Consider the following 27967-nt stretch of genomic DNA (forward strand, 5'->3'; position numbering starts at 1 on the left):
TAATGGAGAGGAATAGTCAATACCCACAATTAAAGTATTAATTCCTTGTGTTGTTTGAATGTCACCATTTAGATCTAAAAACAGCTCCAGTGACCTTAACAATAATCCTATTGCATATCTCAGTATCTTCCTCTCTGACCTTTAATGTGACCGTGGGACCTTATAATGTTCTTATGAAAATGTTCCAGGTATTTAAATTTAAAGTGGTATTAGTCCAAGAAACAAAAATGCAAAATATCAGTTTACCAATTCTTAAATGTGGTGACGTTAGTTTTCTTTTTCACTTTTTTTTTTTACTTTTACCTCTAGCAAGTATCCAGATAGCAAGCAATTGAGCTGCAAGTTTGAAAATGACTTTCTAAGCTATTGCTCAACTTGCCAGGCTTCACAAGTTTGTTGCACAATTACAGCAAGTCCGCATTGCATGACTCCAGATCAACGTTCTTTGCAAACTTTCTGCAAGTCTGCTGCAAGTTCTGATTCAGTTATGTTGTGCTATAGTCATCCCACCACCGGGGTCACTGTGGCTCAGGGGCGGATCCAGAGTCTAATCTCAGAAGGGGCTCTGCCAAAATGTTCACGGGCAATTTTTCGGGGCAATGGCTGGTGTTGGTGCATCAATCATCAGGGCACCATGGTTGATATGGTGTCAGGATGATTGAAGCACATTATTTCTATTATTACATTGTAATATAAAATGAAATTGTTCAACTTACCATAATGCAGACTCAGTGGGAGCCCTGAGCATGTCACTTGCCACGGTTACCTGTCACCAGATGCAGCATGTCACTTGCCACCATCGCCTGCCACCAGATGTGGATTGTCACTTGCTCTGTCTCCTGTCATCAGATGCAGCTTGTCACTTGCTACTGTTGCCTGCCACCAGATGCAGCTTGTCACTTGCCAGGTCACCTGTCATCAGATGCGGATTGTCACTTGCCACTGTTACCTGCCACCAGATGCAGCTTGTCACTTGCCACGTTGCCTTCCAGCAGGTGCAGCTTTTTACTTGCCTTGTCGCCTGCCACCAGATGCAGCTTATCACTTGCCACCATTGCCTGCCACCAGATGCAGCGTGTCACTTGCCACAGTCGCCTATCACCAGATGTAGCTTGTTACTTGCTACCATTGCCTGCCACCAGATGCGGATTGTCACTTGCCACGTCGCCTGCCACCAGATGTGGATTGTCAATTGCCATGTCGCCTGTCATTAGATGCAGATTGTCACTTGCCACGTTGCCTGCCACCAGATGTGGATTGTCACTTGCCATGTCGCCTGTCATCAGATGCGGATTGTCACTTGCGATGTTGCCTGTAATCAGATGCAGCTTGTCACTTGCCACCATCAACCTGTCACCAGATGCGGATTGTCACTGCCAATGGCCAGTGACAGTGTCCCTGTTGTCCCAGAGTGAGGGAAAGCAGTGAGAGATGATGTAATCTCTCTGCTGCCCACATCTGCACAGTAATGTCAGTCTTCTTTTAGATGCAGAACTACGGTGATGCATGGGGCCGTGAGAGATGATGTCATCTCTCTGCTCACCCCCACCCGCTTAGCAGCCTGCTCCCTCACCCGCTGAGTCACCCGCTACCCTGTTCACTGACCCACCTGCCAGCCTGTTCCCTCACCCGCTGGCCCGCCGGGTCACCTGCCCGCCAGCCTGCTCGCTCACTCACTCGTGGCGCTGGCCCGCTCAGCAGCCTGTCCACTGAGTCACCCGCCAGCCCGCTAAGTCACCCAACAGCCTGTTCACTATTTTCTCGGGGGGAATTGCCCCGTTGCCCCCCCGGATCCACCCCTGCTGTGGCTGAATTTGGAAAAGTGTCAACTAGAACTTGTGGTTCAAGTGCTCTACAAATGTACAACTTGCCAGTGAAAATGTGCAGTACGTTAACAAGACTTACATTTCAACACTGCCACAAATTTGTGACAAGTTATCCTTGCTGTCTGGGTAGCACACTACTTATCTTAGGGTGTCTCTACTCTGGATGGAGGAGCAATGGATACACCTTTGGACAGCAGCACTGTCAATCTAGGGAGAAGGTAGTGTTAAAGTGGTTTTAAACCCTCTCATATACCCAGTGAAGTGAATAGCTTCAGGTTATACACAAAGATTAAATTAATCCTCCTACATAAGTGTGTATCTGCAGTCTTCTCTTCTCTACAGCCATTCAAAAGTGAAGATAAGTGATAAAATCCTTCATCTGTAAGGGGCAGAGAGGAGGGGGTGGAGAGCTGCAGTTACAGCGTGTGAGAGTTAAATGGAGGAAAGGGACACACCCCCCTTCACACACGGCACAGGAACGAATTAACATGCAGAGCTGTGTCGTGAATAGACAAGCTATGTACTGAGCTCTCCTCCCCATCACAAATTTATCTTGTGTCGGGAAAACTTGTCAGATATATGTGGCCAGCTCAAATTTCATGAATCGGGTCTACATCCACTTTAATGATCTTAGAGGCCTCTCACATTGATGTCAAACTGATGCTATTAGCACAAACCCAAAGTCCATTAAAATAGCCCTTTAGGTATTCTGGGACAGTATTTAGGACTTGGGATAGGGGAAGTGAGGGAAATAATTTGCATTTTTACTTTCTTTCTTGTGTCCACATTTGTGTCTTAATTCAGCATGAATAGTGAAGGGCAAGGGAATGCAGGGAAGGGTGAGCAGAATCAGAAGACTTACTCTAGTTCAGAAAATGTGAACCCATCTATCATTTCTATTATTGCTTGGCCTGTACAGATGGAAAATATCTGTGAATATAAAAAATACGGCATACTTCCTACAACAGTGCATTTTAGCATTATATTTTTCTAAAAATTGCACATGACACAAGAGACGGAGCTTTACACAAGGGCTTCATTATTCAAGTGGGCATAGAGCAACATAATATCTAAATATAGTCTGGCTTTAATACCATTATTTTAAACCACCCAAGGAATAAAAAAAAAGAACTCTATACACAGTAAAGGTCATCAAGATAGATAATCTTATTAAATATTTATTTTGACTAAAAGTCCTAGAACAATATATTCCTAAAGTCTATACAATTTGGTAGTCATTGTTAGTGCTTCATAATTTTAGTATATTTGCAGCTAATTAACTGAGCCATGACGTGTTATATTCATCACCTGCTTACAGTAAAGGTCACTTAAAGCAGATTGTCAAGATACAAAATAATTGGTGGTTAAGGGGAAAATTGTACTTGACATTATTACAATTCATTTATGAACAGTCACATTTTTATTAATCCTAATTTTTATTACCCTACCCTGGTGAATAATATTCAATAAACAGTTTGATTTCTTGCTGAGAAAAAAAAAATCCCCACATTATTTTTAAGTTTTGTTTTTAATCGCTAAACTTTGGGCAGATATAAAACAGTATTGAAACCAGTTATATGTTATCTGAAATAGCAAATGGATTTTTTTTTCCTTACATTTTTATTAGGCTTTTTTAACAAATATGAGTGGGATAAAAATCAAATGCAACATGTGTGCGAACCAAGAAAATTGGTATGGATGACATACAATACAGAATAGGTTGCAAAAATAAGTAATGAATCTATAATGAATAAGCAGGATCCTTTACTCATCTGGGTAATGGGTAAAAGAGGAGAAGGAAAAGGAAAAAGAAAGAAAGAGGGGAAGGAAAGGCAGGGGTCTAGTGGAGGGGAGGAAGCCTAATAATAAGTTAATTAAATGTATTTTTATGCAGCAAGCTACAGTAGAGAAAAAGTCAGGTCACCGGCCAAGTTCTGCTATTAGAATCTAATCCTGAAATTTTGACAGGACTGATTTTGGAAGCTAAACAGCTGTACATAGAATATGTTGATAAGAGGAGAGAGCAGAGTGACCAAGCTCTTCTGTCCGCAGCTTCTCCTTTTGCTGTACAATCACAGCCTGTGGGTGGGGAGAAGACACGTAAGTTTTACTGAACTAAAGCAGAGAATAATCAAATATACTGCCTAGCCATCCAGTATTATGCTGTTTTGCAGATCTGTGTAAATCTCAGGATTGAATGGACAGGAATTCTAAACCTATGGTAAAATTGTTCCTATATATGTATTCCACCTATATATAGATGAATGCCTGGAGCTTAACTTTAAATTAATGAAATGTTGAAGGGGTTAAAGCATAGCTGCATGGAAAATGCAGTTTGACAAAAAAGGCTGCATTAGACCTGCTTTGTATGCAGTTCAAATGCTCCTCATTAGAACATGCTGCATCCAAAGAAACACAGCACAAGGCAGTTCATACACATCCTTTGAAATGTCATCTACTTCAGTGGTCATCAACCCTGTCCTCAGGGCCCACTAACAGGCCAGGTTTGCAAGATAACTGAAATACATCACAGGTAATATCATTTGCTGCTCAGTGATTGCAGTATTTTAGTCTGTATCTCCTCAAGGTAATACATAAAACCTGGTCTGTTAGTGGTCTCTGAGGACAGGGTTGATGACCACTGATCTACTTTATTCTACTGAAGTCAATAGGAAGTCAATGAGATTTTGGACTTTCAGAATGTATACTGTTTTGCCATGGAAAAATAATTTAACTCACAAAGTGCAGTGTGTACAGCTCTATTAACAGGAAATAGGAAAATAGAGGTTTTAAATATAAAGATAAGCCTTTCTGCTAAAGCAAAGGTCTTGATGGGATTTTTCTTTCTATTAGGTTTCATTATGTTCTACATAACACTAAATTGCTATGAAACCTTATATTACTGTCACATGCTCACACTAAAGGTTGGATACCCAAATATATTATATTAGGCAAAAGTTAATTGCCATATAGACTCATAAACTCTCCCCTAAATGATAATTATGTCACAGAAGAGTGACATTTTACAGCAAAGAAATTAATCCTCTAATTACGAGCACATACACACACACACACACACCTAACTGCACACGGAGGGGCTATATAGAAAAGAAGGCCAATAAATAGCTGTTTTCCAAGGCTGGAACTGAAGCACTGAACAATCATGTTCTATTCTGTTGCTTTGCTTACTCTTCTGGGTCTGACCTGGGCTGAGCAAGGTAAGATTTATTGTATGCTGTAACCAACTGCATGGAGACTGATTTGGAAGTTGCTATGTGTTTTATGTGTAGAGATCTATACAGAGAGCAGATTTTTGCAATCCAGTACAGGATGTCCATGCATGAGCTTTAAATAAAACAGCAAATGATGAAATCCTCATTTGGAAGGTAAGTATGTAATGTTCACACCTCCATTTTATTATTGGTGGTATGGTGTTTAATGTTTATCTCCATATATGGTTACTACACTTTGATGTCAACGTTCCCACATAAAGACCTACATGTCAAAGTAATGAATGCCACACACTGCCATGAAGCACACCTATTATGGATCGCAATGTGATCACTTGATGGGGAGCACAAAGATTTTGACTTCCCACTGTGTGCACTAACAAGTAATTGTAAGTAGGCAGTCTCTGATATCAGTTATTGCCTGGATGTACATATCTACACAAACTGAGTATATACTGTATAGTTCCGCAAATCTGCTAAGCCATATAAAGGTTTACTTAGCTACTCCCTTCACCAGCAGCATATACACCGATCATTATAACTACCCACCATAACCCATTGAGGCATGGACTCTACTAGACCTCTGAAGGTTTTCTGTGGCATCTGGCACTAAGCTGTCAGTAGCAGATCTTTTAAGTCCTGTATGTTGTAAGGTGGGTCCTCCTTTGATAGGGCTTGTTTTTCTAGCACATCCCACAGATGCTCAATTGGATTTAAAACTCAACATAACTCCTAAATCTGAACTCTAAGCCTGTTCTTTATAAGCTTCTATTCCTGGTATCTTCCTATTCACACACCCATGTTCTCACTGCTGATATGGTGTTATCTCCTATTTACTCTTAGTCTATGAATACAGGCTCAACATGTTGGCACTGACATGTCAGCCTGTAGTCTATATCAGAAGAGATCGCTCTAGGTGACAAGGCTGCTCCACAATAGACACAATACAGAAATTGAGCATTGTCGTACTAGCACGGAAAATGTGTTTCTGACTCCCTTTTATTCTTCTCTCCCTCTGCCGAGATACTGATATTAGCCTTCACCATTTTCCTTCAGACAGCCAGGGAAGTGCTAAAGCCAAGCAAGCCCATAGACTTCTATGCAGAGTGCTGAAAATCCTGGGAGTTGTAGTTTAACATGGCAGCCATATAATGGGGCCAATTGACTCCTTACACTACAGATCCCAATAGGCACTGTGAAGTAGTAGGAGTAGAGAGATGATTTTTATTCAACAAGAGGAGGGGAAAAGATTACAGTGCACACATACTAAAATTACATTTAAATCCTGCAAGGCTATTTAAAACACTTGAACATATTCAGCAAATAAGCAAAAAATATGGGAAGTTGGTCACACTATATGGCCACATAGTGGTTAAGTCCACTACTGCGTCAAAGTACCCCATTATTAGTGGGTCCTACACTATTCATAGAATTAAAGATCCTGCTTCTCAACCATGGGGAGTTAGTCACACTATATGGCCACATAGTGCTTAAGTCCACTACGGTGTCAAAGTACCCCATTATTAGTGGGACCTACACTATTCATAGAATGAAAGATCCTGCTTCTCAACCATGGGAGAAATACACTCCTCTATGTGGGAGAACTAAAGGACTCCTCCTATAACACAGGTGGACACTAATAAGAGGTAATGGTAGGGGGATTGGGTGCTCCAGCTCAAGGGATCTGGTCAGGACCCTTACAATAGACAAATAAAGACTTGGGGGCACACCCTAAGAATGCATAACATGGTGCAGCTATAAGAACGACAAACAAAGGAAAATATTACAGCGCACAAATACTAAAATGGCATTTAAATCCTGCAAGGCTATTTAAAGCACCTGAACATATTCAGCAAATAAGCAAAAAATATGGGGATTTGGTCACACTATATGGCCACATAATGCTTAAGCCCACTACTGCGTCAAAGTACCCCATCATCGTTGTAATCCTTTCCTCTGTTTGTCGGTCTTATAGCTGCACCATCTAATTTTTTTGCATTCTTAGGGTGTGCCCTCCAAGTCTATATTTGTTTTATTCAACAAGTTTTCCCTCTTGGCACTGAGGGCGTTAGAAAAAGAGCACCACTGTCAGGATGTTTGCCTGCCAGCGGGAGACCATACCAGTGGATATCTGAGCCTGAGAGTGAAGACACCTGGGCCTGTGCCATACCATCCACATCAAAGCACCTGCCCCGCTGCCACAGGGAGACTGGAAAGTTCACTCACCCTCTGCTTCCCACTGCTGATCACAAAGCATTTTGGGGAAAGGCTGAGGGGTCCCCATTTACAGGGAAAAGTAACTGCAGCATCCCGGGGATTGGTGAGAGGGCTATTCACCCATGGCTGATGCTGCTAGCATGGACTGAGCTACTGAGAGCAGGACACCAAGTTTATCCAATCCATCCTGCACCCATATTGCACTCTATTCCGCACCAATTCAAAAACCCAAACTGCACCTATACCAACTCTATACTGCATTATACCAAACCTTTACCACAACTGAACCACATCTATCTTGCACCCGTGTTGAGACTGTATCTTACCTATACTGTAGCTATACTGCATGCAAAATAATTGGGACTGTCGTTAGGTGCACCGAAGCTCCTAAAGGGCCCCAATGATAGCCAGTAAAAGAACATCTCAAAGGACTGCCCCTCCCTTAATAATTATTCTGCAAGCACCCTTTGTTCCCCTGCCCTCTCTGCTACTATTCTCCTTTTATTTTGGACTGTGTATACTCAGTCAGTCTAGGACTAGCATCACCACCATAAATACGCTCTGGCAGTATAGTTCCATCACTCAGTAGTATAAACTTTATGGCTACCACTGCTGCACTTGAGGTGGCCTTCCTACTGCTAATGCTGATCTGGAGGTCAAATGTCATCTTATGCCCAGTCCTTACTGTTGATCACTCTGTATACTAAATTGTATTATTACCATTGTTAACGTTTTATGCTTACCTAATTACCAACCATATTGGGTGACAATATATTAGGTTTGCCTTTACTGCCTGGTTTGGTGGCTGTTTTCTTTGACATATCACTACTACTGGGTACTAGGTATTAGTGATTTCCTGTGATATTGTATGTTTGTACATGTAGAATCCTCCTAGTTAGGTTAATAGGATGCTAGGTAAATTTAGTTTTTTTTTTGTGCTCCTCTGTAGTCGTTGGAGCTGTGGTTGATTTCTTTTGGCTGTTCTGTGTCTCACAGGCTACAGGTCCAATTGCTCTTTCCTGCCTTCCAGAGAGTTCTGGGAGATAGGAGTGGAGCAAGACAAATGGGCAGTATGAATATTTATGGTGCTGCAGCCAATCCCTGGGTGGGTGCACCGAGGAGGTGGCTGAGAAGGCTCATAAATAATCTAAGGCTGAGAACAGTGGGTTCTTGTCCTGGAGGAAAAGTCCCCAGCCTGGAGGGGCTCTTCCCCTCTGGGCTGATTGCTGTGGTTTGCTGAATAATCATTGAGGTCCCAGCTCTGGCATAGCTTGAGGGCCCATTTTTAAACTTTTTGCTTTATTAACTTCTGGTCTGGAGACCTCATGGAAGAGTGCCAGGTGGAAGCTAAAAAGAGTTCAGCTGCCCTGGGGCATTGTGAGCTTTAATTTCTCCCTCACTGGAAAGTGTCCCAGTTTGAGGCCCCAACTGGGAATGATGTTCTGTTGGACCTGGTGATCTCAAACCATGCAGAGCTTATTACTAATGTTCATATAAAATAACATCTGGGTAGCAGTGACCATAACATGATATTGTTTGATGTTAGCTGTAAGCAAAAAACACATATGGGAAAGATAAAAACACAACTTTAAGATAGCAAATTTTCCAAGGATGAGGGCTGCTATCCAGAACTTAGACTGGGAGGGAATATTAGCATTGATAAACACAGAACAGAAATGGCAATTCTTCAAAAAGACTGTTTATAAACTCACTGCAAAGTATATTCCCATGGGCAATAAGTTTAAAAAAAGGCTAAAAATAAAACCTATGTGGCTCATGGCCAAAATTAAAAAAGCTATAAACAATAAGAAAAGAGCTTTTCAGAAATATAAGAATGAAGGAACACTATTGTCGTTTAAATGTTACAAAGAATATAACAGAATATGTAAAAAGGAAATCAAGGATGCAAAAATTCAAAACAAACGACAGATTGCAAAAGATAGTAGGACAAACCCCAAAAAATTCTTCAAACATATTAATAGTAAAAAGGTCAGGTCTGAGCATGTAGGCCCTTTACAAAATAATCTAAAGTGGGTGACTGGGGACAAAGAAAAGGCAAATTTATTAAATAGATTCTTCAGCTCTCTGTATACAAAGGAGCATGGAGGAGAGCATGTTCATAATGGGGATGGTATTGATACAGCCCCAAATGATCCACAATGGCTCAAAAGTGATATGGTCCAGAAATATTTAGACAGAATAAAAGTCGATAAAGCACCTGAACCAGATGGTATCCACCCACGGATCCTAAAAGAATTGAGCTCTGTAACTTCAGAGCCATTGTTTCTAATTTTTAGGGACTCATTAAAGGGGTTGTAAAGTTAAAAGTTTTTTCACCTTAATGCATTCTATGCATTAAGGTGAAAAAACATCTGACAATACCGCCCCCCCAGCCCCCCGTTTTACTTACCTGACCCCTAGAAAATCCCGCGCTCACTCCCGACATCCTCTTCGTCGCTCAGCCTGGCCATTGATTGGTCACAGTGGATGGATTGAAAGCAGCGCAGCAATTGGCTCACGTTGCTGTCAATCACATCCAATGACGCGGTGCGCCGGGGCGGGGCCGAGTGATACAGTGAGCGGCTATGGCCATCGGCTGTATCACAGGAGCGCGCCTGCAAGCACTCAACACCATGCGAGGGAGCTCACATGAAGGTGTTGAGTCCTTGCGGGGGGGAGCCGAGACAGCCGCCAAGGGACCACAGAAGACCAGGTTCAGGGCCACTCTGTGCAAAACGAGCTGCACAGTGGAGGTAAGTATAACATGTTTGTTATTTAAAAAAAATAAAAAATAATAACTTTAGTGTTCCTTTAATGAAGGGAATAGTACCACTGGATTGGCGTAGGGCCAATGTGGTGCCTATATTTAAAAAGGCAACAAAGTCTTTACCAAGTAACTATAGACCTGTTAGTTTAACTTCTATAGTCAGAAAGATACTGAAGAGTTTAATAAAAGATCACATAGATGAGTTCTTGCTGGAAAAAAATATTTTAAGCAACAGACAGCATGGGTTCATGAAAGACAGAAGTTGTCAAACAAACCTGATTTATTTTTATGAAGAGGGAAGTAAAACCTTGGACAGAGGGGTGGCTGTGGACATGGTATACTTGGATTTTGCAAAAGCGTTTGACACAGTTCCCCACACACGGCTAATGTGCAAGGTAAAGTCTACAAGCTTGGAAATATCAGTTTGTAAATGGATAGAAAACTGTCTAAAAGACAGAATTCAGAGAGTAGTGGTTAATGATTCTTACTCTGAATGGTCTAAGGTTATCAGTGGTGTACCCCAAGGTTCAGCGTTGGGACCCTTACTTTTTAATACCTTTATAAATGATATAGGGTCTGGGATTAAAAGTACCATTTCAGTCTTTGCAGATGACACCAAAACTATGCAGTGGAATAACGTCCTTACAGGATGTCTCCAATTTACAAGCTGACCTCAATGCACTGTCTAATTGTGGCAGATGAGGTTTAATGTTGATAAATGTAAAGTTATGCACTTGGGGGCTAAGAATATGCATGCATCATACATACTAGGGGTAGTACAACTGGGAGAATCCATAGTGGAGAAAGATCTGGGGGTTTTGGTAGAGCATAAGTTGAAAATGTACATGCAATGCCAAGCTGCGGTTTCCAAAGCGAGCAAAGTCTTTTCTTGTAATAAGAGAGATATGGACTCCAGGGAGAGCGATATCATTTTGCCCCTGTACAAATCATTAGTAAGACCTCATCTGGAATATGCTCAGTTTTGGGCACCAGTTCTCAGAAAGGATATCAGGGAACTGGAGAAAGAGCAGAGAAGGGCAACCAAACTGATAAGAGGCATGGAGGAGCTCAGCTATGAGAAAAGATTAGAGAAACTGAATTTATTCTCTCTTGAGAAGAGGAGATTAAGGGAGGATATGATCAACATGTACAAATATATAAGGGGTCCATATAGTGAACTTGGTGTTGAGTTATTCACTTTACATAGGACAAGGGGGTGCTCTTTACGCCTAGAGGAAAAGAGATTTCATCTCCAAATAAGAAAAGGTTTCTTAACAGTAAGAGCTATGAAAATGTGGAATAGACTCCCTCCAGAGGTGGTTCTGGCCAGCTCAGTAGATTGCTTTAAGAAAGGCCTGGATTCTTTCCTAAATGCACACAATATAACTGGGTACTAACATTTATAGGTAAAGTTGATCCAGGGAAAATCGGATTGCCTCTTGGGGGTCAGGAAGGAATTTTTTCCCCTGCTGTAGCAAATTGGATCATGCTTTGCTGGGGTTTTTCACCTTCCTCTGGATCAACTGTGGGTATAGGATTGGGTATATGGAATGTTTGATATTATTTTTTATTTATTTATTTATTTTTATGGTTAGATGGACTTAAAAGAAAACTATTGCAGCAACCACAGCAAAAATCTGGTAAGCTGTATTATATTAAATTATTGTTTTTTGGGTTTAGAAACATTTAAAATTTAAGTATCCTACACATATCAAAATAGCTCATTTGGTCTGATCACAGAGAGCTCCATTACATAGTTAGTCAGATTTAGAAGATACATCATCCACTGACTTAAGCCCATAGTAAAGTATATAAATAAATGGATTAATTAAAATGCTGCATGTATTACTCAAGCCATTAAAGAGTTACAAGAGAGTGCCTGAGGCTGTGTGGACACATAAGCATCACGGCACAGAGGTGTTCAGCATGCACAGGAGTCACAGGAGGTGACAAGATGCTCAGTGATGTACTGGGGTCATAAGGTGCATTGGGTTCACTGGATGGCACAAGATGCTCCTGCAACATTAAATGACATAGCATGTTCTGGGGTCACTGGATGACACAGATTTGCAAAGGAGTCACAGGGGTCATTGGAGGCAGATGATTCACAGAAGTCACAGGGGTCAATGTAAACACAGAAGTCACAAGATCGGGAAGGACAAGGCTGCACACATGGGACACTGAAGGCACCGGAGTGCAAAGGGCTCACTTTAGGCAGAGGAGCAACTAGGAGTTTTAGGGGTCACCAGGGACAAAAAGTAATTGGAAACATAGGGAATGAGCTTAGGTGAAGTTACATCTTCCATGAATGTGGAACAAAATGTCACCAGGCCCTTTAAGTAGGCAACAATCAGAAATGCCGGAGGGGGAGACTGGATCCCAGAAGCGAGTATGTCAGGTGAAATTAAAAAAAATATATTATTGTATTATGTGAAAAAAATGTATTTTTAAAATAAAGATGGTATAATTACATAAATTTGTCTTTATAATAGCTTCCTTTAATCTTCTGTACAGGGAGCGGGAGGGCCAGCCTGGTACACACGGGCCGAATATAAGCCGGTTTAACAGAAACTGTCTGACATTTGGCTCGTGTGCACACCAGCCTGTCTGACAGAAGCCAGTCAAATGGCCGGCTTCTGTTGAATGGGCATGCTGGAAAACCAGTGTCTGATCAGATGGGCACAGATTTGCAAAAGTGAATACTGTCACCAGTAATTTGGGGACATTGAGGCTTTGTTCAACAGTACTGTGTGGAAAAACTTGCAAAATCATGAATGTTCCTGCAATGCCCCAAAATATGTCCTCACTTTGCAGATGTGTCACGGTGCCCTTAATTACATTTTTCATGTATATGGAGATGATTGCAGGATATAATAATGGGGCATAAAATTATGATGCTTTGATGTTGATTCTTGCCAGGAGTTTTGCTATAATTCACAATTTAATTTTAGGTTGATCAGAATGTTTTCTTGTTATATGTGCATTCGATTGGAAACCTTGCTGCTTTTCAGAATGGGTTTATTTATTCATTGAAGAGACAAAAATTGTGTAATTTATACATACATTAAGAAAAAATATATGGAAACTGCTAATAACAAACTATTTTCATGTGCAGCAAATATACTGCAACAAGACTGGACGTTATTTTACTGACTTACTTGTCAAATTTTCTAATGTCTTCCAGACAGCTCAAGCTCCTACAATGGTAAACCGATACCCCCTGAGATGCGTGGGCTGTTTGCTGGTTTGGATAAAGCAGAAGCAGCTATAAACTCCATTCTTCATTCATCTGAACATAAAAACAAGATTAACATATTTAAAGAAAAACTGAAGTTAAAGCTTTGGAGCATGAAAATCAGTCCAATCAATCTGGCAGTGCTGTCGGTCATTACTGAAACCATCTGCAAAGAAATTGAAAAAGGGACGCTTACTGAGAAAACCATCATAGATTTCTTGAACAAGGACCCCATAATAAACTTCAATGCTTTATTCAAAAAAATGATGGAGAAAATAGACGCTGAAGCCAAAAAGTTGCAATTTTAAAGAAAGCAAAATCCAAGTTATATTAATATAATCATTGTTTTCAGTGAACGAAAATGTATTGCTTTATTTTCTGAACCACACTGTGGAGATGAGTTGTGAAATACAGAATAAAATATAACTGCTTACCAATATCAGCTAATGACATGTCTTTAATTTCTAAGATGTACTAAGATCTAGAATCTAACTGGTATCTGAAAGACAAATTTCATTTCTCCAATCTTAAACATAGTCTATTGCTCTGAAAGTGACCCCATCAGGGGATTCAAACGTTTGTATCAGCTGGGTTAGAATCAACCAAAATTACCAAGCAACACAAATGTATTTCTTTAAATAAGTATCTGCTTGTAAAATAATTTTAAAAGCAATTACTACAAAAAAGGTCCCTCATACTTTAGCTCAATGCATCCTACATAACAATACAGGGTATTCCAAGTAATTAATCCAATAGAACTAACGAACAATAACAATGAAAAATCTTAATAATTAAATTAAAACAAAATGCATGTTTTTAGTTTTGTATACAGTGGAGTGCTGTCAGTGCTCAGACCATATGCCGCACACTGCCTCAAATTGGTCTGCATGGTTGTCCTCCCAGAAGGAAGACTCTTTTAAAGATGATGCACAAGAAAGCCCGCAAACAGTTTGCTGAAGACAAGCAGACTAAGGACATGGATTAATGGAACCATGTCCTGTGGTCTGATGATAAACTTATTTGGTTCAGATGGTGTCAACGTGTGTAGCGGCAACCAGATGAGGAGTACAAAGACAAGTGTGTCTTGCCTACAGTCAAGCATGGTGGTGGGAATGTTATGGTCTGGGGCTGCATGAGTGCTGCCAGCACTGGGAAGCTACAGTTCATTGAGGGAACCATGAATGCCAACATGTACTATGACATACTGAAGCAGAGCATGACCCCCTCCCTTCAGAAACTGGGCCGCAGGGCAGTATTCCAACATGATAACCACCCCAAACAAACCTCCAAGATGACCACTGCCTTGCTAAAGAAGCTGAGGGTAAAGGTGATGGACTGGCCAAGCATGTCTCCAGACCTAGACCATATTGAGCATGTGGGAGCATCCTCAAACAGAAGGTGGAGGAGCACAAGGTCTCTAACATCCACCAGCTCCGTGATGTCATCATGGAGGCGTGGAAGAGGACTCCAGTGGCAACCTGTGAAGCTCTGGTGAACTCTATGCCCAAGAGGGTTAAGGCGGTGCTGGAAAATAATGGTGACCACACAAAATATTGACACTTTGGGCCCAATTTAGACATTTTCACTTATGGATGTACTCACTTTTGTTGCCAACGGTTTAAACATTATTGGCTGTGTGTTGAGTTATTTTGAGGGGACAGTAAATTTACACTGCTATTACAAGCTGTACACTCACTACTTTACATTGTAGCAAAGTGTCAATTCTTCAGAATTGTCACATGAAAGAATACATAATAAAATATTTACAAAAATGTGAGGGTGTACTCACTTTTGTGAGATAGTGTGTATGTATATATATATATATATATATATATATATATATATATATATATATATATATATATATATATATATATATACAGTATATATATATCTATCTATCAGGTATATATTGGTGTCTGTGACCCCGTTAGGGAGATATAGCCTGTTTGCTGTTATCACCAAATGTGAAACTTTCAAGAAATATCCCAAATTTAGCGTTGTCCCCCTCTAGGTCCAATAGATATGGATATATGAATATCTAGATATATGAATCTATCTATCTATGGCCGCCACTTCCACCCCCTATTCAGGCGCCCTTTCCCTTTACGGGAGCACGGTGCCTGAATTACAACAGTGGGGGGTGTTTTTGAAGCACCTGATTAGAGCCATAGGCTCTAATAGGCTTCAAAAAAGGTGACCTGCGAGCGCCATACTGGGCGCTCGCAGGTCACTCAGCTGTGTTAGAAAAGCGTATGAATATTCTCTTTCCTAACACTAAACCACCTCTCCGCTAATCAGGTGCTCGGATCTGTTACCCGTCATCTGATTGGCTGAAAAGACAGGCGCTGTGATTGGACACCAGTCGTCCAATCATAGCAGAGGACGGGAAGAGAGGACAGGAGAAGACATTGAGGAGCTGTCCCACTGAGACAGGTAAGTGCAGACGGCGGGCCGGTGGGGAGCACACTGACAGCATTTGATATGGCACAGTGGCTGCGTTTGATGGGGCACAGTGGGAGCAATTAATGGGCACAGTGGGAGCAATTGATGGGCACAGTGGCGGCAATTGATGGGCACAGTGGCGACAATTGATGGGCACAAGTGGCTGCATTTGATGGGCAGAAGTGGCTGTATTTGATGGGCAGAAGTGGCTGCATGTGATGGGCACAAGTGACTGCATTTGATGGGCAAAACTGGCTGCATATGATGGGCACAAGTGGCTGCATATGATGGGCAAAAGTGGCAGCATATGATGGGCACAAGTGGTTGTGTTTGATGGGTACAATTGCTGCATATGATGGGCACAAGTGGCTGCATATGATGGGCACAGTGGATGCATATGATGGGCACAAGTGGCTGCATTTGACGGGCACAAGTGGCTCCATTTGACGGGTACAAGTGGCTGCATATGATGGGCACAAGTGGCTGCATTTGATGGGCACAAGTTGCTGCATTTGATGGGCACAAATGGCTACATATGATGGGCAAAAGTGGCTGCATATGATGGGCATAAGTGGTTGTGTTTGATGGGCACAATTGCTGCATATGATGGGCACAAGTGGCTGCATATGATGGGCACAGTGGATGCATATGATGGGCACAAGTGGCTGCATTTGACGGGCACAAGTGGCTGCATTTGACGGGCACAAGTGGCTGCATATGATGGGTACAAGTGGCTGCATTTGACGGGCACAAGTGGCTGCATATGATGGGCACAAGTGGCTGCATTTGACGGGCACAAGTGGCTGCATTTGACGGGCACAGTGCCTGCATACGATGGGCACAGTGAGGCTGTGGTTGATGGGGGGGTTTCAGTATTTTTCAGTTTGTTTGCGCCCCCCCCCCAAAAAAAATTTTGAACACAAGCCACCACTGCGATGGGGACACTAGTTCTGATGACCCTGGTGACAACTTTGAAGGGGTTCCCCCCCATTCCTGGTTTGGCTATGGAACAGGAAGTAAAGGGAAATCTATCCAATGGGGCACAGATGGCAAAAAAACCCTTCCCTTCACTCTATCCATAATGAACACAAAGCTTTGCATTCAGTTCTACTTTAAACATCAGTATGTTTTAATATTGTAATTGTTTGTTTCTATATATGCTATATATATACACACCGACCTGGCTACACCACCTCCTCGGTGTTTGCTAAGTTTAAAGTGTTAAGATCTTCAAGAAATGAAAGGGGTGCATTTTCAGCTTTTGAACACCGAGCCTTTACCTTACTGGAATACTATCTTCAAATTTGATGACCCTTAACGTCAGTGTCAAGTCGGTGGTTTGACCCGAGATCTGTTGTGCCAGCTTAGTCCGGTGTATCCATCAAGACAGTTGACTTACAAGACGATATGACTTGGGGGGCGTAAGCCTCTCTAGGTCATCGACATCTGGTAAGCCTCTTTTTGTTCACTGGTGGTGGCCCATTTGATATTACAGTCCTTTAGAGTAACAATGTCGTGTGAATACCTGTTTAAGCACTCTTGGACTTATCAATTATATGCATTTGTTATATTTTTAACATACTTCTAGCTTTGGTCTCCATATGTAATATTTATTGTGGTACGATTATATTCGTGCACTTGGTCATCTTTCACTGAGTTTAATCAGTTTTTTATTTTATTTTTTCACATATCATGTTATTTATGTAGCATAGTTTATCTTGGTATAAGTCACTTTTTTCACTAAGGTATTCCTTTATGCACTTTATATGTACCCCTTTTTGCATAGTAGGGTATTCTTCTAGTAGTTATATTTGTATTTGGTATATTAGCGCTACACTCTTCACACCTACAGGTATTGCTTTTAGTCTATAGCTGTGTTAGCTGCTATATACATTCATATCCTACACAGCGCTGTATTTTCACCCCTTTTTTTCTCTTTAAAATAATTTGCCTCTGCCCCTTTAAGTGTTTTAGCACACTATAAACATGTTTAAAAAATTAAAAGTAGGTGCTTGCAATAATAAAATTAGAAAACAACAATGAAATGAATGCTCATAAGTAAAAACCAATGGTCTATGCATATAAAAAGTCTGTAGCTTTAAGATTGACCAAAGATTAAGGGTTACCCTACACCTGAATTAAAGTGACTCTTATGTCAATTTTCCACTCAAGTCCAACTGCTAGTGCCACCACATGAAGTGTGAAGTGCTCACTCACCAGAAAAGATTGACTCCTGAACCCAGGAAGGTCCATATACACTTTGTGAAACAGTAAAGATAACTCCACAGCTTTAGATACACAGTCTTTAACCACTTCAATACAGGGCATTTTCACCCCCTTCCTGCCCAGGCCAATTTTCAGCTTTCAGCACTGTCACACTTTAAATAACAATTGCACGGTCATACAACACTGTACCCATATGACATTTTGATAATTTTTTCCCACAAATAGAGATTTCTTTTGATGGTATTTGATCACCTCTGCGGTTTTTATTTTTTGCGCTATAAACAAAAAAAGACTGACAATTTTGAAAAAAAACTAAATACTATTTACTTTTTGCTATAATAAATATTCCATTAAAAAAAAAAACACATTTCTTCCTCAGTTTAGGCCGTTATATATATTCTTCTACATATTTTTGGTAAAGAAGAAAAAAAAAATCTCAATAAGCGTATATTGATTGGTTTGTGCAAAAGTTATAGCACCTACAAAATAGGGGATAGATTTATGGCATGTTTATTTATTTTATTTTTTTTACTAGTAATGGTGGCGATCTGCGATTTTTGTCAGGACTGCGATATTGTGGAGGACAGATCGGACAGTTTTGACACTATTTTGGGACCATTCACATTTATACAGCGAACAGTGCTATAAAAATGCACTAATTACTGTATAAATGTCACTGGCAGGGAAGGGGATGACACTAAGGGGTGATCAAGGGGTTAAATTGTTACCTAGGGAGTGATTCTAACTGTGAGGGAGGGGACTGACTGGGGGAGGTGACCGATCGGTGTTCCTCTGCACTGGGAACACACGATCGGTCGCCTCTCCCCTGACAGGACATGGATCTGTGTGTTTACACACACAGATCCACCTCCCTGCTCTGTGACCGGCAATTGCGGGTGCCTGGCGGACATCACAGCCGACACTCACACACATCAGCTCCTGAGTGACGCGGTGGGTCCACGCATGAGCCCCCTAGCGGCCGGGAAGCCGAGGATGTCATATATCGGCCACCCAGGATGAGAGAGCCACCTTGTGGCCGTCATTTGACTATGCACGGGATGGGAAGAGGTTAAAACTCAACCACAGTAATGGTTCCCCAGTGTCTCCTCCATCTGTTCATCACAGCTCACAAGAAGCACCAAGTACCAAGAGAAATGCTCATAGTGTAACACTTATTGCCACCATTAGGATAAAATCCGATTAAAAATTAAAATATATTGCACCCACATAGAATGGGCACCAGAATATACAGCCTTGTTGTGTATAGAGGAGGCCATGCCTCTCCACTCCCCCCGGAGTCGGCGGGTGCTCCAAATACCGGAAGTACTTACCCGAACATGATTTCACCGGATGCTAAAAATGGCGACCAATGTCTCGCCTCAACATGGTTCACCAATCAGCCACCATATTCCTGGAGACTTAAATATCACATGGCTGTATGTGATTGGAGGACCAGTTTAATGCATGTTAAAAGGTACTTTATATACCGGCTGTATATTTGGCGATCCCATCCTTTCACAGCATATTACAAACAAAAGAATGCCCATAACCTGCTACCTAACACAAACAAAATAGTTAAAAATGGCAATGTATAATATGAGAATAAATATAGATGCCAAAACCTATAGGTTTTTTATTTTTTGCGCTATAAATGAAAAAGACAGAACATTTTGGAAAAAAAGGCATTTTTCTTAATTTCTGTAATAAAATTTTGCAAATTAGTAATTTTTCTTCATAAATGTTGGCCACAATTTATACTGCTACATATCTTTGGTAAAAATAACCCAAATTAGTGGATATTATGTGGTCTGTGTGAAAGTTAGAGAGTCTACAAGCTATGGTGAAAATCATGAAAAAATGATCACATCTGATGTACTAGAGGCCTATCTCATTTCTTGAGACCCTAACAAGCCAGGAAAGTACAAATGCCCCCAAATGACCCCTTTTTAGAAAGTAGACATTGCAAGGTATTTAGTAAAAGGTATGGTGAGTTATTTGAAGTTGTCTTTTTTCCAACAATTCTTTGCAAAATTAAGATTTTATTTTATGTTTAATTTTTTTTTCACAAAATTGTCATTGTAATAGCTTATTTCTTTCACATGGCATGTGCATACCACAAATGACACCCCAAAATACATTCTACTACTCCTCCTGAGTATTACGATACCACATGTGGGACTTTTTCACTGCCTGGCCACATACAGAGGCCCAACATGCAGGGAGCACCATCAGGTGTTCAAGGAGCATAAATTACACATCTAACTTTTTGACTACCTATTACACTTTTGAAGTCCCTGGAGCACCTGGACAATGAAAATGCCCACAAAATGACCCCATTTTGGAAAGCTAACACCCCAATGTATAATCTATGAGGCATAATCAGTCGTTTGAATGGTTCATTTTTTTCCAGAAGTTTTTGGATAATGTGGAAAAAAAATGAAAACGTATTTTTTTTTTTTTTTTACACAAAGTTGTCCGTTTATAAGATCTTTCCAACACATAGCATTTACATAGCAAAAATGACACCCCAAAATACATTCTGCTACTCCTCCTGAGTATAACTATACCACATGTGTGAGACTTTTACACAGCCTGGCCACATACAGAGGCCCAACATTGAAGTAGCACCTTCAGGAGTTCTAGGAGCATAAAATACACATCTCATTTTATCAACCACCTATTACATTTTTGAAGGCCCTGGAGCACCAGTACAATGGAAATGCCCACAAAATGACCCCATTTTGGAAAGCTAACACCCCAACGTATAATCTCGATTGCAACCAGTCGTCCTGTCCCTGCAGCTGAAAAACACCCCCACAGCATGATCCTGCCACCACCATGCTTTGTTGGGACTGTATTGGACAGGTGATGAGCAGTGCCTTTTTTTCTTCACACATACTGCTTACAATTAATGCCAAAAAGTTCTATCTTGGTCTCATCAGACCAGAGAATCTTATTTCTCACCATCTTGGAGTCCTTCAGGTGTTTTTTAGCAAACTCCATGCGTGCTTTCATGTGTCTTGCACTGAGGAGAGGCTTCCGTTGGGCCACTCAGCCATAAGGCCCCGACTGGTGGAGGGCTGCAGTGATGGTTGACTTTTTACAACTTTCTCCCATTTCCAGACTGCATCTCTGGAGCTCAGCCACAGTGATCTTTGAGTTCTTCTTTACCTCTCTCACCAAGGCTCTTCTCCCCCGATAGCTCAATTAGGCCAGACGGCCAGCTCTAGGAAGGGTTCTGGTCGTCCCAAACGTCTTCCATTTAAGGATTATGGAGGCCACTGTGCTCTTAGGAACCTTAAGTGCAGCAGAAATTTTTATGTAACCTTGGCCAGATCTGTGCCTTGCCACAATTCTGTCTCTGAGCTCTTCAGGCAGTTCCTTTGACCTCATGATTCTCATTTGCTCTGACATGCACTCAGGGCAGCCATCAGAAATTTTGGGGCCCCTTACAAAGCTTTAGGCCTGGGCCCCCCCGGGGCCCAACCTCCAACATTCCGTGTGTTATAGAGACTGGAGGGATGGATGGTGCCTGGCGTGAGTGGGGATGCGTGCGTTGTGGAGACTGGAGAGATGGATGGTGCTCAGCGTGGGTGGGGATGCGTGCGTTGTGGAGACTGGAGGGATGGATGGTGCTCGGTCTGGGTGGGGATGCGTGCGTTGTGGAGACTGGAGGGATGGATGGTGCTCAGCGTGGGTGGGGATGCGTGTGTTGTGGAGACTGGAGGGATGGATGGTGCTCGGTCTGGGTGGGGATGTGTGCGTTGTGGAGACTGGAGGGATGGATGGTGCTCGGCAAGGGTGGGGATGCATGCGTTGTGGAGACTGGAGTGGAGGGATGGATGGTGCTCGGTCTGGGTGGGGATGCGTGCATTGTGGAGACTGGAGGGATGTATGGTGCTCAGCGTGGGTGGGAATGCGTGTGTTGTGGAAGCTTAAGGGATGGATGGTGCTCGGTCTGGGTGGGGATGCGTGCATTGTGGAGACTGGAGATATGGATAGAGCTCGGTCTGGGTGGGGATGCATTTGTTGTGGAGACTGGAGGGATGGATGGTGCTCGGTCTGGGTGGGGATGCGTGCATTGTGGAGACTGGAGATATGGATGGTGCTCGGTCTGGGTGGGGATGCATGTGTTGTGGAGACTGGAGGGATGGATGGTGCTCAGCGTGGGTGGGGATGCGTGTGTTGTGGAGACTGGAGGGATGGATGGTGCTCAGCCTGGGTGGGGATGTGTTGTGGAGACTGGAGGGATGGATGGTGGTTGGTCTGGGTGGGGATGCATGTGTTGTGGAGACTGGAGGGATGGATGGTGCTCAGCGTGGGTGGGGATGTGTGTGTTGTGGAGACTGGAGTAGATTACATAGTAGGTGAGGTTGAAAAAAGACACAAGTCCATCAAGTCCAACCTATGTGTGTGATTATGTGTCAGTATTACATTATATATCCCTGTATGTTGCGGTCATTCAGGTGCTTATCTAATAGTTTCTTGAAGCTATCAATGCTCCCCACTGAGACCACCGCCTGTGGAAGGGAATTCCACATCCTTGCCGCTCTTACAGTAAAGAACCCTCTACGTAGTTTAAGGTTAAACCTCTTTTCTTCTAATTTTAATGAGTGGCCGCGAGTCTTGTTAAACTCTTCTGCGAAAAAGTTTTATCCCTATTGTTGGGTCACCAGTACGGTATTTGTATATTGAAATCATATCCCCTCTCAAGCGTCTCTTCTCCAGAGAAAATAAGTTCAGTGCTCGCAACCTTTCCTCATAACTAAGATCCTCCAGACCCTTTATTAGCTTTGTTGCCCTTCTTTGTACTCGCTCCATTTCCAGTACATCCTTCCTGAGGACTGGTGCCCAGAACTGGACAGCATACTGTACTCCAGGTGCGGCCGAACCAGAGTCTTGTAGAGTGGGAGAATTATCGTTTTATCTCTGGAGTTGATCCCCTTTTTAATGCATGCCAATATTCTGTTTGCTTTGCATGCCATTGCTGAGCCTATCATCTACTAGGACCCCCAGGTCCTTTTCCATCCTAGATTCCCTCAGAGGTTCTCCCCCCAGTGTATAGATTGCATTCATATTTTTGCCACCCAAATGCATTATTTTACATTTTTCTACATTGAACCTCATTTGCCATGTAGTTGTCCACCCCATTAATTTGTTCAGATCTTTTTGCAAGGTTTCCACATCCTGCGGAGAAGTTATTGCCCTGCTTAGCTTAGTATTGTTTGCAAATACAGAGATTGAACTGTTTATCCAATCCTCCAGGTCGTTTATGAACAAATTAAATAGGATTGGTCCCAGCACAGAACCCTGGGGAACCCCACTACCCACCCCTGACCATTCTGAGTACTCCCCATTTATCACCACCCTCTGAACTCGCCCTTGTAGCCAGTTTTCAATCCATGTACTCACCCTATGGTCCATGCCAACGGACCTTATTTTGTACAGTAAACGTTTATGGGGAACTGTGTCAAATGCTTTTGCAAAATCCAGATACACCACGTCTACGGGCCTTCCTTTATAGATGGCAACTCACCTCCTCATAGAAGGTTAATAGATTGGTTTGGCAAGAACGATTCTTCATGAATCCATGCTGATTACTGCTAATGATACTGTTCTTATTACTAAAATCTTGTATATAGTCCCTTATCATCCCCTCCAAGAGTTTACATACTATTGATGTTAGGCTAACTGGTCTGTAATTCCCAGGGATGTATTTTGGGCCCTTTTTAAATATTGGTGCTACCAGAGGCGGCTCTTTAATTAGGCAAATTAGGCGATTACCTTAGGCCTCGCCCCCACAAGGGCCTCGCGGGCCGCGGCTGCCTAATTTGCCTGACAAGATGGGACTTTCGAGTGCAAGGAAATAACCCCCGTGACGTGACCGTGTTGTGAACAATGCAAGCCAGTGTGGGGTGAGCGAGCCGAGCGCTGCACAACTGACGCCGACGCCGCCTATGTGAGCTGATGACTCTGAGCCTCCGCGGAGACGGCTCTCGGCTCAGTCGGCTCAGGCTGCATCCTCCAATAGCATGCTCCACCGCCGCGGCACCGTCCTCTTAGCCTGTCCCCCCTAGTGCATGGTGGCGGGAGTTGTAGTTTTTCACAGCACAGACAACAGACTTGGCCCTCTGGTGCCTGTGCTGTGCAGAGACTACAACTCCCAGATTGCACTGCAGCCTGCAGGGAGCTTAAAGAAACATCACCTGTCCAGCTTCTCATGCTGCCTTTAGAAGGATAGGGGACCGAGGAGCAGGTATAGTGTACTGTACACTCACATCTCTACTAAATACTGTGCTGTCTGTATGTTACCCTGTCTTCTATGGTCTCATGGTCATGGTCTTTACCCTGTCTGTCCCCAGTACCCGGTCTATCCCCAGTACCCTGTCTGTCCCCAGTACCCTGTCTGTCTCACGGTCTGTCCCCAGCACCCTGTCTGTCTCACGGTCTGTCCCCAGTACCCTGTCTGTCTCACGGTCTGTCCCCAGCACCCTGTCTGTCTCACGGTCTGTCCCCAGTACTCTGTCTGTCTCACGGTCTGTCCCCAGCACCCTGTCTGTCTCACGGTCTGTCCCCAGCACCCTGTCTGTCTCACGGTCTGCCCCCAGCACCCTGTCTGTCTTACGATCTGTCCCCAGTACCCCGTCTGTCTCACGGTCTGTCCCCAGCACCCTGTCTGTCTCATGGTCTGTCCCCAGTACCCCGTCTGTCTCACGGTCTGTCCCCAGCACCCTGTGTGTCTCACGATCTGTCCCCAGCACCCTGTCTGTCTCACGTTCTGTCCCCAGCACCCTGTCTGTCTCACGGTCTGTCCCCAGCACCCTGTCTGTCTCATGGTCTGTACCCTGTGCTGTGTCTTGGCCTAGGCCAACAGGGCCCGGGCCTAGGGCGGCACTTTGCAGGCGCGGCAAAAAAGCCGCCCCGCACAAAAAAAGTCCCCCCCTGACCCATCATACCGAGTCCCAGCTCCCGCGGTCGCCTCCTGCACAAATACAGCCCAGGCAGGCGGGCGGGTGGGCAGCCGGCTTGCTGTATGTAGTTGTATGTAGTATGTACTTGTAAATATTATGGGGGGGCGTGGCTTGGATGGCCTCCGGAGCGGACGTGTCTCTCTAGAGCTCCTGACCAGATCCGCCTGCATACAGCTAAAAGCAGCAAAAAAGCACCGAAATCATGGGCAAACCTCGCAAGGCTAAAGACACAGAACCTAAGGGACACACCACAAGATCTTCCTCGGCTCCCCCACCTCTCATTACGGAGTACTTCGGCCTTGGAGCTTCGGCGGGACACCACGAGGCCAAGATGGCCCCGGCTCCACCAACATATGCAGCGGCCCTCTCCTCCTCTCCTCCGCGGCTCTCCCCGGGTCAGCGAACTGGCAGGTATGCCTCTGAAGGGGATTTGTTGCCCGGTCACCCACCGCTCCCACCAACTAACATGCAGGCCGGTCCTGCACTTTCCCTTATGGGAAACACATTAGGCAGCCTGTCCCAGCCGTTTCCTCCCTGCCTAGTGGGGCCTACACAGTCACCGAGTGCAGGCTGAGCCTCCCCTTTGTGGGAAACTTCTACTAAATACTGTGCTGTCTGTATGTTACCCTGTCTTCTATGGTCTCATGGTCATGGTCTTTACCCTGTCTATCCCCACTCCCCAGTACCCTGTCTGTCCCCAGTACCCTGTCTATCCCCAGTACCCTGTCTATCCCTAGTACCCTGTCTGTCCCCAGTACCCTGTCTGTCTCACGGTCTGTCCCCAGTACCCTGTCTGTCTCACGGTCTGTCCCCAGTACCTCGTCTGTCTCACGGTCTGTCCCCAGCACCCTGTCTGTCTCACGATCTGTCCCCAGCACCCTGTCTGTCTCACGGTCTGTCCCCAGCACCCTGTCTGTCTCACGGTCTGCCCCCAGCACCCGGTCTGTCTTACGATCTGTCCCCAGTACCCCGTCTGTCTCACGGTCTGTCCCCAGCACCCTGTCTGTCTCACGGTCTGTCCCCAGCACCCTGTCTGTCTCACGGTCTGTCCCCAACACCCTGTCTGTCTCACGGTCTGTCCCCAGCACCCTGTCTGTCTTACGGTCTGTCCCCAGCACCCTGTCTGTCTCATGGTCTGTACCCTGTGCTGTGTCTTGGCCTAGGCCAACAGGGCCCGGGCCTAGGGCGGCACTTTGCAGGCGCGGCAAAAAAGCCGCCTGCACAAAAAAAGTCCCCCCCTGACCCCAGCACCCTGTCTTTCTCACGGTCTGTCCCCAGCACCCTGTCTGTCTCACGGTCTGTCCCCAGCACCCTGTCTGTCTCATGGTCTGTACCCTGTGCTGTGTCTTGGCCTAGGCCAACAGGGCCCGGGCCTAGGGCGGCACTTTGCAGGCGCGGCAAAAAAGCCACCCGCACAAAAAAAGTCCCCCCCTGACCCATCATCCCGAGTCCCAGCTCCCGCGGTCGCCTCCTGCACAAATACAGCCCAGGCAGGCGGGCGGGCGGGCAGCCGGCTTGCTGTATGTAGTTGTATGTAGTATGCACTTGTAAATATTATGGGGGGGCGTGGCTTGGATGGCCTCCGGAGCGGACGTGTCTCTCTAGAGCTCCTGACCAGATCCGCCTGCATACAGCTAAAAGCAGCAAAAAAGCACCGAAATCATGGGCAAACCTCGCAAGGCTAAAGACACAGAACCTAAGGGACACACCACAAGATCTCCCTCGGCTCCCCCACCTCTCATTATGGAGTACTTCGGCCTTAGAGGTCCAGCGGGACACCACGAGGCCAAGATGGCGCCAGCTCCACCAACATATGCAGCGGCCCTCTCCTCCTCTCCTCCGCGGCTCTCCCCGGGCCAGCGAACCGGCAGGTATGCCTCTGAAGGGGATTTGTTGCCCGGTCACCCACCGCTCCCACCAACTAACATGCAGGCCGGTCCTGCACTTTCCCTTATGGGAAACACATTAGGCAGCCTGTCCCAGCCGTTTCCTCCCTGCCTAGTGGGGCCTACACAGTCACCGAGTGCAGGCCGAGCCTCCCCTTTGTGGGAAACTTCAGCGCAGGAGTGGGACCCAAGCTCTTTGCCACAAAGACCCCAGGCCCCAAGGGAGAATACACTATCCTCATCCCCGCACCGCAGGGAGTCCAACCAAGCTGCAGGGCCTTCCTCATCACCACAGCTTGATGAGCTGCAGGGGGCTTATTCACATGCAGCCCATGTATATGCCACTGACCCAGCAATGCAGCCTAATTCCAATACCCCTCTGCAAGCATCTCAGAGGGGACTCCCCCCGCCGGGCACCCCCTCCATTACTATGAGGGATTCACACTCTCATGCCATAATAGACCCTGACCCTGAACCTGAGGCATGTACTTCTTGGAGAGACTATGTTCGTTGTATGCCTACGAAACAGGACTTCTGCATGCTTATTCAAGAGGTACGTGATACATGCAGATCTGAAATTAACATGCTCCGTACTGATCTACATCACTTGTCTGCTAAAGTCCATTCCATAGAAGAAGAAGAAGCATATGATACAAAGATGAAAATCTCCCATATACATGATCGGTTGGCCACACAAGCCTCGGCCCTCAGAGAGTTTCAACGCCACCTTGAGGACCTCGATAATAGAGGCAGACGCAATAACATTAGAGTCCGAGGCCTCCCTGAGGCGACCCAGGACGAAGACTTACAAGTCACATTACAAGCTATTTTCAATAATGTACTGGGTCGCCCGGAAAATCAAAGAGTTAAACTGGACCGGGCCCATCGCGCACTTCGCCCCCGTGGACCAGGTCCAAGACGACGAGATGTTATTTGCAGGGTTCATAATTATGCCCTGAAAGAGGACATAATGAGAAAAGCACGCAACGTGCACACCATCGATTTCGATGGTGCTCCCATACAGCTATACCCGGACTTGTCCTGGATCACCCTTCAGCAAAGACGCTCCTTGCAACCACTCCTCACAACATTAAAGGAACATGACTTCCGATATCATTGGGGTTTCCCTTTCAGCCTCACAGCAAAGAAAGATGGGAGATCCAC

The 27967-nt window shown here is 44.3% G+C and overlaps 1 long non-coding RNA gene across 1 annotated transcript in view; it reads left to right on the plus strand.

Annotated features, from left to right (window-relative positions):
* Positions 1-13662, plus strand: part of LOC141105285 (uncharacterized) — a 61540-nt gene extending 47878 nt beyond the window's left edge. Inside the window, exons 2-3 of the long non-coding RNA XR_012235549.1 lie at positions 11636-11680; positions 13225-13662. This is a non-coding gene — a long non-coding RNA (uncharacterized lncRNA). The remainder of the gene's footprint in view (positions 1-11635; positions 11681-13224) is intronic.
* The last annotated feature ends 14305 nt before the right edge of the window (positions 13663-27967 follow it).

The sequence above is a fragment of the Aquarana catesbeiana genome, linkage group LG08, assembly GCF_042186555.1.
Source record: "Aquarana catesbeiana isolate 2022-GZ linkage group LG08, ASM4218655v1, whole genome shotgun sequence".
Taxonomy (NCBI): domain Eukaryota; kingdom Metazoa; phylum Chordata; class Amphibia; order Anura; family Ranidae; genus Aquarana; species Aquarana catesbeiana.